General features: G+C 37.1%; 1 long non-coding RNA gene across 1 annotated transcript in view; it reads left to right on the top strand.

The window, feature by feature from the left end:
- LOC143694498 (uncharacterized) overlaps nt 1-13,582 on the top strand; it is a 55,250-nt gene extending 41,668 nt beyond the window's left edge. Inside the window, exons 2-3 of the long non-coding RNA XR_013183001.1 lie at nt 10,975-11,083; nt 13,148-13,582. This is a non-coding gene — a long non-coding RNA (uncharacterized LOC143694498). The remainder of the gene's footprint in view (nt 1-10,974; nt 11,084-13,147) is intronic.
- The last annotated feature ends 5,015 nt before the right edge of the window (nt 13,583-18,597 follow it).

Here is an 18,597-nt window from a genome sequence, read left to right as displayed (position 1 = left end):
GCCATAATTTTCTTTTCCTTTGAAGAAATATTTTTTTTTCTTTTTCACTTGAAATTGCTTTTTATGTATTAATACATTAAAACTCTCACACTCAGGTTCATTCTGGCCAAGTCCTATCTGCCAAAGGAATGAATTCAAAGGGAGGATTTTAAGAGTAACACACATCCTGGCTCCTTTATAGGGAAAGTTTAATGCTTTTGAAGTGAGGAAGCTCTTAAAGCTATGCAGTGTTTGAGCACTTAATATACTTGAATATGATGTGAATTAAGTCAACCTGTCATTTTTCATACTTAGATCACATTCATTGCAGCAAGCTTGTAGCACCTGGAAAACTGATCTTATTCTGAAAAATAGAAAAACTATTTCGTTTCTAGTTGCCCTCCTCCTCCTGGTAATTTTAATACAAACCTCTGTTTATGTTGTAGTTTCTCCTCCTTTTATTTTGCTGAATTCTGGCCTTTTCTTTTTTTCCAGAAGCTGACTTTGAGAGGGAGGTCTGTGGAAACACAGAGTAAAAACCCCCAAATAAATAACAAACAAACCCAACTTGTTTGGAGTTTTCATTTTGTATGAGTATGGAAACAGTTAGTTTTGGTCTAGATGATGTTGCTCTAGGTTAAACAACTGATTCTTGGTAACTGATTTTGTCCAGCTGTGCAAAAGTCATTGAATTATGTGTTAGTGTTTACAATTGCCCTCACTGTTGGATGGTCTTGTTTTTCAAAGTTAGGGAGCAATAATTCTCTTCAGATGCATTTTCTCCATTTGACTGTTCATTTTATAATGAAAGTGAGAAGCTGATACAAAATATCTCCTGGGTGTACATCTCTCAATTTCTCTGTGCACAGGGCCTTGATCTTGCAGGTTATGGGCCACAGTTTCCACATTTTTTTTTATTTTTATAGTTTCTGTTTAGAGAAGACATCTTGGAGGTTCATTTCTGTTGGGAAGAGGATGGAAGTATGAAGAAGGAGCTTAGGCTGAAAACTGCAGAAGCTGTCATATCTGGATGCTTTTTCTCATCTCGTCAACACTCTCAGTAGTTTTGTCACATAATCACCAGAACTTAGAGTTAAAAGGTTCCTTTGAAGATTATTTAGTCAAACCCCCCGGAGTCACACTCTGAACACCCAAAGCCACTGAGTCTTATCCAAGTGTGTAGTGGAGGGCTGGGGAGGCCCTTCTTGAGGCCAAATACTTCTTGTGATGCACTGTATTATAATCAGCTTTTTAATGTGTCATTTAACAATTTATAGATTTATTTTACAGCTGAGGATATTCTATGATTCTATGATTCTATTTTCTTATATGAATTATTCCACCGTTATTGGCATGCATGGCCCAATAATTAATTGTTCTAAAGACATCAGTTTCTCACTGACACGTCATTGTTTTCTGCCTTTGCTTCAGAACAAAGCTGTGTGCTGTAAATCATTCTCAATCTGCATATTGCTTATACCCTAATTATAGCTATTTGGAGACCAGTATCTTTCTTGCAGAAAAAAAAAAAAATCCAAACCAAAACAAAAACTAACAAAACACCCAAACAAAAAAAACCAAAACAAAGAAACCCTAACAACTTTTACTTAACACATGTATACTTTGGTCTAAAGAGGAAACCACTCATATATTTTAGTTGCAGCCATCTAATTTTAAATGTTGGTTGTAAATAAATCCTGTTGGATGGTTTTCACTTGAAATTATGCACTAAGTTCATTGTGCAGAAATTGCACACATGGGCTCACTCACTAGGCCATTGATTAAATTGCTGTTCTTAAGGCCTAATCAGGCCTTCAGTTTTTCTGGATGCAGAATATAAATCAATCCTATTGAAGTAATGAGTCTCAGAGATAAAAATGTCTTGCAGATGAATAGTTCAGTTCAGGATATTTCTGAGATCAAAATAAACACATCCTGGATTTGATCAAAGTGAGACCTTGCCTTTCCATTCCAAGAATTATATATATATAGCCTCCATTGCATAATAGTTACTGTTGCAAATTCAAATGAAACCTCTCTGGTTGTTACAGGCCTGAAGTACAGGAGAACTCAAAAAAAGAACATAACACGTCTTTTGCTCAAGGTGGTTCTCCCTGGAGTTCCAAAAGTCCAGTTCAGGAGTTAGTCTTGGGAGCACAGCTATTGTGTTAGGTACCAAGGGGGGCGATGCATTATTCTGGCCTATATCCTACAGTCTGTGCAAACATCTTACCTTGGTGTCCCAGTGGAAATACTGTCCTATTTATCCTGCTTATCACTATGTGCTTAAAGCATTATCCTAAACCAAGTTGGTACTCTTTGTAATCCAATTGGCCCTGATCTTCTGTAGCCTTGAAAGGAAGGAGTGTATATTGACACTTCAGATTATTCTGTGTTCCTGTATTAAAAGTCAAAGGAAGGGATCTTTCACTTTTTGTTGAGCGATAAGATTAGCATCTTGTCCCTGGTTCCAAAGTCATGGTTCAGCAGAAGAAATTCTCTGTGCTTCTCCTACCCTGGTTAACCTTCTGTTACAGTTTTATGAGAAGGATAATTCAAAATCTTGAGCAGTAATGAATTTTCAAGGCTGTGAATCCAAATGTGGTCAATAAAAAAAGTAACTGAAAAGATTGAGCTCTACTTCAAGAAACTTGTGCCTCAGATTGGATGAGGTAAAATTGCTGATGAATGGGACAAACTATTAATTCTAGGTCAAAAATAGGGACACAATGATTGTGTCAGGCACACAAGTGTTGTTCAGCTATAAAGTGTTTGTTACCTAACTGGACATCTACTGACCTACACCTTGTTAGAGTCTGAAAAGGAATTTGGAAGAATACACTTCAGTATAGGAAAGATTGCTAAAATAGAAAAATAGTGTATTTTATAGAATGACAAGTAAAATAAAGAAAGGAAAAAAAAACCCAGGCTGGTTTCACAGCAAACCATGGAAGCCTTAGACTCCTAGATGAGAAAGGCAGAGGAATCTGAAGCATACTAAACACCTCCAAGGAAGAAATTTCACCTTGATTAGCAAAACTACCCTAAATGGTTCTATGAGTAACAAGGTGCAGACAGAGAGGTGATGGAGCCAAAGGAGACTTTTTAAGTGAGGAGTGAGGATATTCAGAAATGAAAGGCTCTGAAACACGGGTTTGTCAGAGTAATTTTCTGTGACTTTTAGGACATCCTCTCCATTCTTCCATGAATGGCTGTACCACTGAGAGGGCTACATTCTCATCCCAAGCCACAATGAAAGGGCAGAGGATCAAACTGAGGAGGTGACAAGTCACTACCCTTACTCTGGAAGGGAATTAATTCCCAAAGAGGCAGTTTTAGCATACACAAAGATGCAGTCAGATTTTTTTCCCTACTTAAACAGTGTTTCCTTCTTCGATGGTGACATATTTCTACCATTCCAAGACTAAAGAGATACCTAACTGTGAAAAACAAATCACAGCTGCTGTCAGAGGCTTCTCCCTCAGCTGCCTTCATATCAAGTACATCCAGCACTCCAATGCATGACTTGGCACAAACCTTTGATGTGCACTGAGCTGCAGTGGAGCAGAAAGGCTTTGTTCTGGAGAGGGGACCCAGGGCTGTGCTTCACATCCACCCTCTGGGCCATGCCACTGAGAAAGGACGGCCTCAGAACATACAGTGTACACCTACAGCTTCTATTTACACTGTTTAAACAGATATTTTAGCTTTTAATGTCAGATTAACATTTAAATGTCCCTGCTGGAACTGCTAGTAAAGTGTGAAAAAGAAACCCAAAACAGAAGAAACATTCAGTAACCTGGAATGTTTAAAATGGCGAAGACTTGAAGATATCATACTTTGTCCATGTTCTCAGTAACATTTGATGCAACAAAATGCATCATTTTCAATGCCTTACTTGAAGATCTTCTCCTTTGGCTTAATGTGCTTCCCCACACATAGAGAAAATTGGGATTTTCTTTGCCTTCTCTGGGTTCTCTCAGCACTGGTTTAGGCACAGAAGAGGGCATTTTCAAGACTGTCTTGTCTGATGCAAGTATTTTTTCTTCATGCCTTCTTTTCCCCTACCCTTTGTCACTCACAACTTTTCAAGCAAGTAATACAAAAATTACAGCCAAGAATACACTTCCATGACCTGAGATTATACAGGGTCTTGGCGTGAGTGTGCACCAGCATACAAATTGAACCTGCAAACTATGTGGATGATCCATTTAGGAAACCAGGCTAAGTATCCAGCATATGCTTTTATTTTATTTATAACTTAGAAGCCTTCAGCTCAGCTGGGTGAATTATGTAAATGGTACAACAAGCTGATTTTGCTTCTGCTGGTTAATTTTCCTCAATGTTTCAGGTCAGTAAACAATTTGAGGTTTGCTTTTTTAACTTTTAGAGCATTAATATTTTTAATGCAGTTATTGTTTCCTGAGGTCTGACAGATACTTCATAGGGTCTTAACATAATGCATCTGCACTGTGCTTTCTCTCAGCTAAATTGCTGTATTACAGAAAGATGCTAATAAAAGAATTTCTTAATTCTCCTTGTCCAGTCATAAAATCAGTATTAATTAAAATATTCAGTACTTATCAAGGTTGTCCTTGCATTATTTAAAACCATTTTGCTAGGCTTAACTTATATTAAAAAAAAAACAACAAATAAACAAAAAAAAAAAAAAAGAAAAAAAAAGTAGCCAAGTTAAGCACCAAGTAAAGTTTTGTGTGTTATTCCTAGAATATTTTTGAGACAATATCTTTGAGATTAATTTTTTCTTGCAGCCTAGCTCCATCACCCCAGGACACGCCCAGCAGGTGAGGCAGGTTTTCTCACTGCCTCCTATCCAGGACAGCAGAGATGCTGTTCCTGCCTGTGGCATACCATGTAGGGAGGTGTGTAACACGAAATAATGCAGCAAGATACAGCAGCAACAACAATTATTCCAGGGAGATCCAGATCTTCCTTCTAGATCATGTTCTGTGTGTGTGATGAGTGACTATGTACTAACAAACTCCATTTACTCAAAGGTGAGAGGAAGTACAGTAGATACTGAGGAACACCTTCGTTTTTTTTCCCTTGTTTTTCAAGACACTACATTTCCTTAACTTGGCTTTGCAATTAGGAAAGTGGAAATTGAGGATTGCTGTCTCTGTCAGCTGGAATATTCCAAAGTTTTGATGAAAGCCCATTTAATGCATCTTCCTGAGTTCAGGGTTGCCTGTTCATTTCTCCTCAGAGAGTCCCTACTGCTGTTCAGCATTGTCACTGCTAAACGGCAGCAGGCTGTGCACTGGCCTGTGAACACTGAGCAAGGCAGCCTGCTTGGAACTGTGAATATGCCTCCACACTCCACAGTGGGGTAAAAAAGTCCCAGTTAACATGGAATGAGCACATTTATTCTCATGGTGGAATGAGCACATTTGTTAATGTGGTGTAATGAAGCTCTGCTCATGTCTTTAAGGTGTGCCTGCCTCACACTATGCCTGCACCAAAAAGCCTTTTTCAAAAAGTGGGGGCAGCTGCTTCATTTACAGGGAGGTATACATAAAGACATTTCCATGTGAACATGAACCTATGGCCAAGTTAAATATCAAATAGATACATTTTGAGCTTGCTGAGCGCTCCAGGAAGAAGATAAATGGTGATGATGTTCTTGAGGTTACAGGATTGAATTGTGGGCACACAAGCATTGACACAGACATTCCCAATGCTGTTTCAGAGTCAGCTTTGTGACAGTGTGTAGGACAACCTGAGAGTGGGAAAATACTGCATTGAGTATTTAGGATATTTACCTTTTCCTTAACTTCTCACCTCAGGCTGCAAGACAAACACACACCCTGGTGCACAAACTGCTGCCATTCCTCAGGCAAACTCTGGATGTCTGTGTGGATGATTACCTACAGAAAAGCTGTATGTCTTGGGGTTTTCTATCTTATTGTGGCTTATCTGGGTAAATCTAACACAAAAGCTGCCTTAGAGTTGGATGCTCAGCAACAGAACGATTGTGGTATCAGTGTGACCCAGTAGACAGACAGCAATTGGAAGCAGCCAGGGGAAACACCTGTGAGCTGAAGGCCTCAATGAATCTTTGTCCCCTCACAAACTGCTTCTTGTGTCATGGTCAAAAAAAAATTATGAGAATTAGGTAAGAACAATGGATGCTGAGCGCCAGCTAACACCAAATGGAAGTGTTCTTTTAACAGGTGGCGCTCAAAAAAGCTCTGTCCAGAAGGTAAATCACCTAGTGCTCTGAATGGCCTGAAATGCTCTGTTCAAATGGTAATTTCCTGGTGCTGGTGGATAAATGTATTGCTTTTTGCCAAAAAGGTGTCTGGGACAAAAGCAGATCTGGGACCTGGCCTGTGGCAGCCTTCTTGCCAAGTGCTCTTTGTAATTTCCAAACTTCAAAAGCTGTGTTTGGTAGAAGATTCCTAAAGCTCAGCTGAGAGCTGTCCTGAGAGTGCTGTGATACTGAATCCAGACTGGCAGAGCAGCAAGGATATATGAATTATTAAAATCATACATCTTAATTTGAACCTGAGGAAGTAATTTTTGAACTTTATTGGAAATCTTTTCCTCCTTCCTACCCAAACCATTTTGGGATAGCCTATTACCTAACACCCCACTCAGTTTGCATTGCTGCTGGACCCCCTTTGAGACTTCTGAGGCTGCAGCAGGGACGGGGAGAGCTGCTCTGTTACCTGTTCTAATGAATGTGAAGATTATGGAATGACAGAAGAAATAAAAGTGTAGGGTTCCCTGATTTATAGTGAAGGATCTATTGCTACCAATTGTACAATCTCTTTCAGAACATGAACACTTTACTTTTAAGAATTTGTCTGAGAAATAAAACTAAAAGTTCTGTGGCAACAGTGGTAAGTTTCTACCCATAGTGTGGGTTTTCCTATATTTTTCCCTTAATAAATATCCTGTCAAATCAGATTAATGCTAATTTATTTTATTTCATTGAACCACTTACTTGACAGTTCATTAAACTTAGAATATTTTAAGAACTTTAGGGCATTTTAGAAATTGTCTAGTTTCAAAATAAATGAATTTTTAAGAATCACTGATCAGAACTGAGACTTTCAGATTGTGATTTAGAAGACTTTTGATCAGCACTTTCTTATCAAAGGTCAACTTTCTAGAGGTTTTCAAGGAACAACATCTGTCTAAATGCCAAAGACAATTAAACCCTCTAGGCTCAAGAAGCTTTGTTAGATGTTACCTACTCATCAGTGAACTGCTGTAGAAATGGAGGCCACGATTCTGTTAATCTGCTATCAAATGGTGTCATTTATTTTTGTCATAGTTGTCTGTGTAAAAAGCAATGTCATAAAACCAAATATTCAGTTTGGGCAGCATTTTTACAGCTTTGTTTAATCTCTTTCTCATGGCCTATTGATGCATCTTAAAACGAATTGCAATGAACAGAATACCAAAGGAAATGCTAAACTAGAATCTTTTAATAACTAAATCTTTAAAACTATTGAATTAAACATGGCAACATTTCTTTCTTAGCTGAATTAATGTTCATTCATGCAGAAAATTTTGAATGTAACATTATTTAAGCAATTTAAAAGTGAATTAGAGATTCATCCATTGTATCAGGTATCTGACTTCAGGCTAACATTTTAATCTCAATCATTGTTACAGTGTTTGCCATTCAAAAACTCTGAGAGATAACAATGAAGGTTAATTCATGCAGAACAGAGACTCAGGTCCTTGTGGATAAGTATGTTGGCTATCAGGGAACTGCAAAATATGCTAATAAATTATTGTTTACCTTAGCACGTTAGGCAAGTTACACTTGTTTGGGTAATTGGTTTTACATTTTGCATTTTGGTTTTATTTTTTGTTTTATGTTGTTTTCATAGCTGCTCCTCTGACCATAGAAGGACTACATTTTTTTTCTCTGTTGTAAACAAACCCACAGATTTTATTAGAACTCTTTGTAAATATTCTTACAACAGCAGATTGACAAACTTGTCCAGGGGGATTTGGTTTAAAGAACAAATAGCTGTCACTCTTCAGCATTTTTAAATTTGCTAAGTTATTGTCCTTTTCTGATCTTTCCATCAGCAGACCTGATTTATTTCCAGGTTAAACGTGTGATGTCTTCATTTAAGCTACTCTTGAATTTTAACTAGGAACAGTGAACTCATAGTCAGATTTATTAGATAATGTTCAGACATACTGAACCACGCTGAGAAATACTCTTAATGGGGTTCTGACTTGGTCAAAAACATCTTGCTGCTTGGAACAGCCAAACAAAAATTGTCCATGACATGATCAAAGTCTTCACAATACATCAAATATGTGAGGTGTTTGTGATTAGGATATATGTATAAAATGGAATGATAGAATATGCAGTATATAACCCTGAACATGGAGGAAATCCCTACATCCATGGTGTGTGTTTCAACAGGTTGGAAGCAGAGGGCAAAAAACTGCTTCTGCCTCAGGGAGCACTTTCTTTACTTCCTACCACTGAGGCCAGCTGCTGTTTGTAACACACAGGTTCAATCTACATTGGAAACATTCATTCTATAGCTGTGGACACTTTAAAGTCAGGCAGTGCAGTTTTTTTTTTTTTTTTTTTTTTGTATCTTAGCAATGTAGCATATTTCATAGCAGGTGTTCACTTCTCCCAGGTTTGCACTTATTTTAATACCTGTTCTAAATAAAACAGTGGTTTTTTTTGATGTAGCAAGGAAATAGTGTTGGTATAAACCATACACTTAAATATCACCACATATTTGTGATGATCTTTTCCTTTCCCTTGCCTAATTTGGAAGTGAAATATTCCTTCCCTTATGGAAACACTGGTAAGCCTGTTTCTCTACTGTTTTTCTGCAATTCTCAACAAAAACTGGCTCTGCTAAGAACTCAATATAATGACTGGAATTCTGCTTACTCTAATTAGATGACCATGTTAGGAAGACAATTAGTCATCCCCTTTAGTCTAACTACAGGCAAATTTCATTGTATAATTGCATACTAATGCACAGCTAGGTATTTTCACCATGTTTTGCCAGATTCTGAACTTCCACATCCTGTTGATAAAATGTCCAGGTGTAGCAATCAGGACCTTTTTGTTTCCTCATGAGGGAGAAAGAGCAAGGATTGTGTATTAATCCACAATATGGGAAACAAGCTGGATAGATAGCAGTGAAATCAGGAGATATTGCTTAGCAGGAAAACCAGTCTACAACACTGTGAACTTCTTCAATTGATCTAATTAAGTCAGGCTGTATTAAGATGTGCAGGAATAGTAAAAAAAACATGAAACCCAACATTTAATTGTGAAAGGGTTATAAATATGCAAAACCCCTTTCTTTATTTTTTTTATTAATGAAAGGATTATTAGAAACTAGTTGAATGTTAGTGGGTAGGGAATTACACAGATCAGAAGCTATAGGGATGATTGATTGGTATCAGTAATTACATGGTCTGACTAAACACTTTCAGATTCCTGGTGTTACTGTTTCTTGTATCTAAGTGATTTTATTCGAATTTCTGTGAACAAAAAAGGGAACAAAACCAAATAATAAAGAAAAAAAACCTCAAAACCCTTCCACAAAGGCTTAAGATTTAATTTTTTTTAATGTTTGACTCCAGATATAGAACATCTTTAATTACTGATTGCTCATAGTACATAGAACTGGCAAGAAGAAAGGTCACTGAAGTTTTCCTACTCTCTCTTGAGTGTTTCTCTATAATAGTCCTAATTTACAGCAGGGAATGTGAGTGGTTGTTCTTAATGTTTACTGTTCTGACCTTACTCAAAATGAGTTCTGTCTGTTTTTACATGGCTGGAAGTAGACTTACAAATGAAGATGCTGTGTCCTTTGTTTTCAGCATTGGAGACGGCAGACAATCTGTTCCAGGAGGTGAGAGGATCAGTGTCACCTTTGTAATTGTGAAACTTGTTCCTTCTCCCACATTGTACTGGATAGGAACATAGGAAGGGGATGTACAACCACTAAAAACAGAATAAGCTCTGTCACTCATTGAGATAGGCAGTATCAGTTCATATCCAGAACATAGGAAAGCTGCTGGGCCAAAGAGGCAGAAACCAGCAGCAGGACTGGGAACACACTTGTCAGTTACTGGCACCTCCAGTTGTCATTTAATTATGCAGTATAAATAGAAATATTCTAGATCATGTGGTTAGACAATGGCAGCAATAAAACTGATGTGTGTTTGGAGCAGTTACTTAAAACATAAAATATATCTAATATAGAAACTGAATGGAATTTTTTCCTTTGTTAACCTAGATATTCCAGTAAATTAATAACTTGCATGGGAGTTGGGAATCAGCACATGGACATATAATGTGAATAAACTATGGAAATAGACAAGTCTGGCCATTGAACTCAAATGTAATTTGAACAAATAAGTCCAAATTGACTCAGAAAGTACTAAATTAAGAAAAAAACCTTGGAAAAGAAGGTTTAAAATTAACTGGCTCAGGAGGAAAGGAAAGAGGAAAGGAAAGGGTGAGAGAGAGAGAGAGAGAAAGAAAGAAAGAAAAAGAAACTAGATTTACTGAATATCTGGAGAAGAAATAGGGCAATGTTGGCCGACACTATCAATTTCATGCCATAAATTACATTTCTTAGATGAACTAGTGGGGAATGCAAATAGTTTCGTGTCTTGTAGTATGTAAAAACAAGTTGTATATTAGGTACTCAGCACTGGCATTCAATTGTATTCTTTTTGAAGCTCTCCACCTCTACTCTGCTGAACAATATTTATTGCTATCATAGGCCTTTAGAAGTTAAGATGTATTTCAAAACAAAATTATTACTTGCTCTTGGATTTTGGATGGAGGTTTTTATTGTTTAAAAAAATAGATGAGTATCTGATATCAGACTTTCCAGGGTTATTGAGAAAGGCTTACTTTCCTATCAATTTGAATCTTAAGCATCTACCATGAATTTAAACTGGTTCTTAAAGAAGATTAAATTCATTTTTATTGCAAATATGGTTCTTTTCCAGCACCTTTGGGAGAAAAAAGGCAGATGAAAAAGAGAACATGATGTGAGCGAAAAGATGAGAGGCACACGAAAAATGTGAACTGCTGAATTTACTGTCAAGCTATAATGAGGTATTGCTTAACAATTAAGTTAAATTATGCAGCTGTTTCCTTGTATATTGTGCTAATGCATCTGAGATTACAATTTTCTGACTGAAGAACGATATATGGAGGAAACTGTAGCATTCCACATTCCTGCAACAATTCATTTCATGATTAAAAAAGGAAGGCAGTATTTTTGCAGCTGTCAGGAATAGGCAATAAAGGATGACAATCCAAGGGGGCCTGTTAGTCAGTGACACAATAAAATAATCCCAAACCAAAGCTGCAGAAAGAAATAAGCTACCCTTGGAAGGGTGGCAAGGACTCGCAGGCACAGCTCCTGGCTGTCTGTGGTGAAGTGGCTGCAGAGCCCAGGCTGGCAGAAACAGCTTGGAATGTTTCAAAGAGAAGTGATGCCACACAGGATACTTCAAAGACAAATGCTCAAAAACTTCAGGGAACTCTGAACTCAATGCTTTAAAGCAAAAATTGCAAATACATCAAGGGTGTGTATCAGCTTTTTTTTTTTAAAGACAAAAAAATCCAACCCAAACTTGACTAATCAGTAAATCTAAATTATCTTTACAAGTTCAAAAATAAATTTACTTGAATGAGGATTAAGTGAAAATTGAAGATTTGTAAAACTAAATAATATTGAAAATGTAAACCCAAGGAAGTACACTGGTGTTCCAAATTTTGCATGTGGGATGGGCTCATGGGGAAAAATAGCCACATAAAGCAGAAAGAAATTAGGTATGTTAATTGGAGCAGGTGGCTTAGATTTTATTACTTCATTTTTGACCAGCTTGAATTCTTGAGACTATTTAAAATTCCAGACTAACTAATTCATAGATAAATCTGTATTACTCATTGTTTAAACTTATTTATGCAAAAAATATCACAAACCCAAAAACTCTAGATGAAAACACATAATAGCATTTGAGTAGAAATGAAAGCTTTTCAGTTAACATCCATACTTCAGATCATTCTTTTATTCTGATCATCTGTTTTGCATGATTCTTTTGTTTTAGTCAGCATTTCCTTTTAAAAAAGGTTGAATTGGGGAAAAATATAATTTTATTTCACATTTTATGAGTCTGAATAACATGAAATGAGGTTGTGCCATGCTTCATGACCATGAATATTTAAACATTTTCTAAATAAAGTTACTTATTTTTGTTTAATCTTGTGAAAAAGCACTGCCTGGAAATGATAATGAAGAAGCCTAAGAAAATACCATTTGGAATAATTCTTGCCTTTGTTTTTACCAGTTGTTCCACAAAGGCAAAGCAGATTTGGCCTTTTAATTTCCTTGAGTGACCTAATTCTCTAAGCTTCTACTTTACTCACTTTTTATGTTGAGTTACATTATTATACATGAGAAAAAAGTTTATGATCAAGTGAATTTCAAAGGGTTTTTTTCAGTCTTTTCCGGTATTTATTTACTTTGTGTTTATGAGGGTGAGACTGATGCCACCTTGCTGAGGCAATGCCTGAACAAGGTACCTTTAACCTGGTGGGAACTTTATCCAATTGAAAAAAAATCCTCTAAAATATTCAATGTCCTTCCTTTTTGGAGCCACTGTGAACAATTGACCCCTCTCCAGAGGTTTCCCATGGTCCCTTTCTCCCTGCAAGCTAAGGAGCAACAACATGATCGGTAGTGGATTGTAGATTTACCTTGACCACCTGAACTATGACACAGTGTAAAGCATTCCTCTTGGATGTCTCTGTTTGCTTGGTACATTTTTGAGCTGTCATTGCTTTTATGCACTTTTTCATGAGCCCACCAGCCAGCTTTGTTCTTTTGTTCATGCCACTTGTGCCTGCTGCAGAGATGGAAGAGGCTTGGGCTTTGTAAGAGCATGCACTTGGCAAAGGGGGAAGAGCTGAGGTGGAATATACTAAAATAAAGCCAAGTATTATTGCTCATAGGGTTGTATGTGGAATTGGAAAAAAAAATCAGAATGGAAAAATATCAGCTATTACAACAGGAGCAAACCAGGGAAACGTTAAACTAGTCTGCAATTCAACTTCAGAATTGAAGTACCTTTTCTTGTCAAAATATTTTTCTTTCTCTCTTCTACTAAACAGGAAATCTGGAGCTAGTTTGGTGAGGATATCCTAAGTATGGAAATGCCAAACTGGACAAGGAAATAACCACTGCCCTTTCTGCCACAGCTCTTATGCTTCCAGTGACAGTATTTACTTTGTGTTGCATGTTTGTTTCAGAGCAGTGTTTGGACCCTTGGCTCTAAACTCTCACACCTTTTTGCTGCTTGTCTGCTACAGAAATGTCTTTTGTCTGTGTCACCTCCATGGAGCCAGGTGTTCCTAATGATGGAGTTGAATAAAATGAATTATTTACATGAGATGCACTTGCCTGTAAGAACCATATAGATGTCCCACATAGTGTCTCTTGTATAAATGTACCTTTTTATTTACACACCTGAACAGATAGAAATGGCTGTAGCAGGTTCATGATCAGGTTCCAAACGTAATGCAGTATGTGTGTTGATATAAAAAAGCATAAATAAAGGAAATTTATGTGCTAAGTTCAATTCTGAGTCTTATAAATATTGCAATATTTTGCTAATTACTTATGTTGTGGCCATATAATAACAACATAAAATTTATGCTTCTCAAAATGGGAGGTTACCACAAAAGCTGTCACAGACTCCTAACTAGTGTCATAAATATTCCATTGTAATATATACAATAAGAGATCTTTCACTGCTTTTCCCCTGAAGGTATATTATTCAATTTTCAGAGTTATAGCACAGTGATAAATTACAGCTTAATGTTGTTGTGCCGCTGAGCTAGCCAAGACTTTTTATAAACAACTGTCCAAATGTTAAAAATACAGAAAGCAGTCACACTGGTGGGATATTGACTCCATTCTTTCTTGCATTAACTTGGTTGTTTCTCTTTTTTCCAACAGACCAATACAAATTTTTATACTTATTACAATTTCTCAGAGTAGATCATCTGAGTTTCTCAAGCAGTGCTTGTGAAAATTACCTGTGCCTTAGGCTCAGTTTTACAGTGAGCACAATATTCTAGGGAAACTCACAAAACAAACTGTACTCTGTGACACAGTGTGGTGTACAAGTGTGCCATAAACCAGGAGACAGAGCCCTGGAAACTGGTCTCATTTTAAATGAACTAGGCAAAGCATCAACATGAGAAACACTGATGTCAATAACCAGGATAAAAGTCAACATTAACAAGCAAACTCTAGCAGAAAGGGATGTGTAGACACTTCAGACTTTTAATATTTACCTATATGCATAAAAGTAGACCCAATTCAGCTTTTTTTTCCTTTTTTTGAGGGACTAATTAATTTTATTAGAGAGTAAGTAAATTCAGCTGCGAATCCTAGAGAATCTAATGACTTCCAGAGATTCAGAATGAATTCAGCAATAAAAGCTAATTAGAAGGGAAATGGATGCCTAAAGTATCCCTGGTGTGCATAAAGAAAGAGTATAAAGACCATTAATTGAAATTAAAATTTAACAGTAGCCTAATGCTGCATGACATAAAATTCCATCTGTTGTGCAGAGCCACTAAACAAAGATACATGGGGAATAGTGCTGGAGTCTCAGCTCTGCAGCCAGTCAATGAACGTATTTTAATGTCAGATCACTCCACACAGTGAGGAGCCTGATGTTGAGAGGAGTCAGTTTAGGGCATGATAATTTCTGTAGCTGCTGAATTAGAGAGAAAAAACTACAAGTGATGCTGCATTAGTGAGATGTTCTATTTTTTAATGAAGTAAGTGGGGGTTCTACCTGTTTTTTTTTTTTTTATCCTTACAAGCACAGAGCATGCATCCATGCATTTTAGCACATATAGGCTGTAAAATCTTTGTCCAAACCATTTCTTAGAAGCAGGAATAGAGTCAGTGTCCTCTCACCTGAAATATCATGAAAGTTGCTGCAGAGCACATGTAGGGGAGTAACTGAGAACTTTGAATAGCTTCTCCTGGAATATCCAACTTCTTGTACTGACCACAAAATGTCTGGGAAGGTCTTTTTTGTTGTTTGTTTTTTAAAGACTGATAAACAGTGGCTGCTGTAATGACTTTCAGCGCACACATCTCTGGCAGGAATTCCCCTGAAATAGTTTTCAAAACATGGACTGATCTGTTGCTGAAAGGTGGTTACATTGTACTTGCATTTCCATACTATAATAATTCCAATAACTCCATGACTAGATACATGCAGCAACCAAAAGGAGTCTTGTTTCTTAAATGACATATAAATTATAAATCTAGAGGATTTATAATTACTGAGAAATTTCCATCACAATGATTTTACTTTCAAGCTTACGTGTTGGACTGCAAAAGTAGCCTTTCTGCAAGTGAGTCTAAGAAAGTGATTGTGTGATTCTTAGCACAACATGACTGTGGACTGTGATTGTTATGTGAATATTGTGCATGCTGAATAGGCCATAATGTCAAATTAAATGCTATCTGAGATTCATAGGGTACATTTTCTGAATGCCCACATGTGCATTTATAATTCAGCACTTCCGTTCTGGGACATCTCTCAGTGCAGAGCTAACAGCTACCACAGAACACACACAGTGAAAGAAAATAAGAGGTTGCATGGAGAGTCACCATCATGTTGTGTGGATTGAAAGGAAAAAAGGCCCTTTATACAAAATAGTTATCTAAGCAGAGATCAAAACAAAGGTTGTCTGCAGTAGAAAATTCTGTGAGTTAGCAGGAAGGGGAAGAACTACAACCAAAGATAAAACCAAATTCATATTCAGCAGTTTTAGGGGTACTTAGCTGAAGGTAATTAAACACTGGATGAAGCAGCAGCAAAATAAAAGGTGATGACCTCTTTTTTGGTCTGAGACCAAGGTCCACTGCTGTTTTGGACAGTCCTTTTAATCATTTAGAATACACAAAATATAAGTGTAAACAGGTTGCTAATGAGGATACTTCTAACTTGGATTTGCAAATTTACCCAAAAGAAGAGCAAGAAGGTTTTCAGAGTAGAAAAATTACAGATTTAACTATGCATATTTCTTGAGGGAGCCAGCAGTTATTGCAGCAGTAATGACAAACAATGATATTTAAAGGCAAAGAAACAACAGGTGTATCGAGCCTTGGCCAGGCTGGCAGCCACTCTCCATGCCAGGCAAAACCAGGTAATTCAAGTGCAGGATATTCTGTGAGTTACAGAGGAGATCACCTGGCAGATGGGGCAGCCAAGGCAGGGGGTGGGATAGAATTGCCTGCCCTGCCTCTCCCTGCTCCCTCCCTCTCAGACCACTCTGTGCACTTGGCTCTTGCCGGCCCATCAGCCTGTTCCCTTCCTCTCATTGCTCCTGCCCCGTGCATTTGGGAGCTGCTAAGTACTACAATGACTTTACAGTTAATTTGTTAATTAGAAATGGTGCATCTCTTAGCTCACTCTACACACATTTTTCACTAAGCACCCCTGTAAGAACAATTCTCTGAATGAGCAGCTATTTCCAATATTTCCTAAAGTTCTTGTCATTGCAGCCCTTAGACTTGGCATTTGCTGGAATATTTATCTAATTTTTGCTCTTTTGATATCAATGTTTGGTTCAAAGTACCTGTCACAGTGTTTGTCCTATGCCCAAAACATTAATTTGGGATGAAAGAGCTAAGTGGCTGGCTATGTATTTGCAGCAGCAAATTAGGTATCCACACAACCTTTCCTGACTTTTCAAATTGTGTTTAGGTAGTTCAGTGCATCTATATGAAGCCTGTCAGACTGTGCTAAACCAACTGTTTTTAATTCTTCTCCCAGTAGTAATCTTCATCTGTAATTAATTGTAAGGTGCATGTATAAATAATATTGCCCATTAGTGAGATATCTGACAGCTTCCATATGCAAATGTCCCTCTCTTTCAGCCTAGGTGTAATCACAATGTACATAGTATTTATAAACATATGGCAGATAATTCTATAGAATTCATTTCAGTATTGCAGGATACTTGGGAAAAATATTGTAAAAGCCATCTGCATGCCAGATAATGAGGGGTGTGACAGGCAGGCTGCTAACTGTGAAAATCCTCATACCTGCTGTATTGTTATTGCACTTGTCCTTTCTTATCATGCAATGACAAAATATGAAATTGTTACCCTTTCCTAGAGCTTCAGTTTTTGAACCCCAGACATTATCAACATAAACAGACATGTAGGTAAAGCTAATAAAGTTTCTTTACCCATTTACTTTGCTTTTTAAAAGATATTGATAGATTTAGGTACTTACAAAAGTTAAAGAAAAATGAGATTCTGCTTTAAAATTTGACAGCAAGATAGTTAGCATCAGTCTGTCACATTTCTCCACAAGATTAATTTGCATGATGGAAGTATTTTCTGTGCTATTATCCAGAAGCAGAACTGCAAAAAGAATACCAATTCCCATTTTTTCCCAAATATCTTGTATAAAATCACAATGTATTGAGACATAGAAAGCTTAATTGTCCAACTGCAAATAAATCCTTAAGAATGAACATGAGTAACTTTTTTTCACCTCAAAAAAGTTGTAAACATGATCTGCACATGCTTCTTGAGATGTTGTGAAACTGGTGCCTATGGTAACATCAACAAAAAATTTTGTTTATCAAATAATTTTATCTTTAAAATGTTTGTTGGATACTTTTAGATATTTGTCCAATTTAAGTGTCACATATAGAATGATGTTTCCAGTTTTGACCTCATGGGTCAAACCCACCATTTTCAAATCAAGTTTTTTTACCTTTTTTGTATACATTGTCCTGGTGAGAGAGCACTATTTTCTGTGGCTGTAGAATGAAAACAAGAGATCTTTCACCAAAAAACTTCAAATATCCAAAGCACCAGGGAGAGTTATTTAACATGTTTTTCCCCCAGAAGATGAAGTCTTTATGAAAAGGCAATCAGCTAGGCTGTTCCAAAGATTTATTCCAAACAAAATCTCCCTTTCTAAATTTATTTTCTCCAGCTAAATCTACGGCTAAATTTGGTATACTCCTAAAGAGATTTAGATTTTATGCCCATGTTTTAAGGCAATTGAGAGACCCATGGTTTAATATTTTTTAATGTTCTTTCCTGAAGCAATTGTGTTTGACTGTTCTTCCAGGAATCAATTTTCAGGGATACACAGTCAACTCACTTTTATTGCAACCCATTTCAGCCATTAAGCAGCATAATTTCAGCTACCATGGAAATGCTGATTAAATCTACTGGTTTTATTTTGACATTTCAGCCGCGCCTCGACAACTAATTGCTAGTTTGGTTAGGCATCAAAGGGGCATTGAATCTTTGGAGTAAAAAATGGAGCGAGACCGTATGTTGGAAAATCATGGATGGCACTCACCTGCCCTTGGGGCTTGGTACATCAACATCCATGGTTTCTTCATCCTCTGAGCATGGTGGTGGCCAGTGAGAGCTGGAGAAACACTCTGACTTGATGGAAGTGTTAATAACACCAGTTTTTAACCAGTTTGCCAGCAGCTTCTGTCAAATGAGGCTGAGGGGCTGCATTGTTGGTGTGGAGAGAGGGAGAGAGAAGCAACCT

This window comes from Agelaius phoeniceus, chromosome 7 (genome assembly GCF_051311805.1).
Source record: "Agelaius phoeniceus isolate bAgePho1 chromosome 7, bAgePho1.hap1, whole genome shotgun sequence".
NCBI lineage: Eukaryota > Metazoa > Chordata > Aves > Passeriformes > Icteridae > Agelaius > Agelaius phoeniceus.
The sequence above is the reverse complement of the archived record's forward strand: the minus strand, read 5'-3'. Positions and strand labels throughout refer to the sequence as shown.